Source organism: Babylonia areolata, chromosome 23, assembly GCF_041734735.1.
Source record: "Babylonia areolata isolate BAREFJ2019XMU chromosome 23, ASM4173473v1, whole genome shotgun sequence".
NCBI classification, from domain to species: Eukaryota; Metazoa; Mollusca; class Gastropoda; order Neogastropoda; family Buccinidae; genus Babylonia; species Babylonia areolata.
In genome coordinates this window covers 10,404,080-10,405,018 of record NC_134898.1, presented here as the reverse complement: position 1 = coordinate 10,405,018, position 939 = coordinate 10,404,080, and positions in this window count along the sequence as shown.

Genomic DNA, 939 nt, shown 5'->3' with positions numbered 1-939 from the left:
CTCAGCAATAAGTTCAATTGTGGCAGGTCCACTTCCCTTGCGTTAGCTGTGCTTGACTATGTGTGTATACATATGTATGTGTATACATGCATGTATATGAATGTGTATTGTGTGTGCGTGTGTTTATGTAAGTTTGTGCCTGCCTATGTGTGCGTATGTGTTAGGGTAGCTGTTAGATACATATGTATGTTAAAATGTATGTATGCAGTGTGTGTGTGTGTGTGTGTGTGTGTGTGTGTGTGTGTGTGTGTGTGTGTGTGTGTGTGTGTGTGTAGTCACATTTTGGTGTGTGTATGTAACACAGATGTAATGTTTTATGTTAACAAGCGTTTTTGTAAAGCACCTAAAGCAGATTTCTGGATAGTGTGCTATATACGTATCCATTATTATTATTATTATTATTACTGTGTAAACACAAAGAATGCAGCTAATCCCAAACATTTTCTAAATTTGACACCAAGAGCACATTCAAGACAAATTACAAGTCTAATGTATAGAATTCGTTTGAATGCCTTTCGGACAAAATTTTCTAAAAATTTAAAATGTATGCGCGGAAAGCAAATAACTGTAAACCATCTACTCATTCACTGTCCTAGCATAAGACAGTTAATTCCAAAAGATGTAGTCGATGACTTGTTTAACAATATTCCATCAGCCACTAAAAAGATTTTGAATGATCATTCATTGCTTAGAATGTTTTCGGAAATTTTAAACTCCAGTCCAGTTGGTATCCTCCTTTGATGTATTCTAATTAATGTCGCTATTTATATTTACATTTTCGTAAGTCAATACTTGTCGATATGCATACATATTTTCTCCTTCCTATGACACGTCATTCATTACACACCACAATCTCTTTAACCTTTAATTTCTTATAATGTACTTTTCCTCTACTACATAAGATGAACACTTTCTTTACACTAATATTCACATGCATTC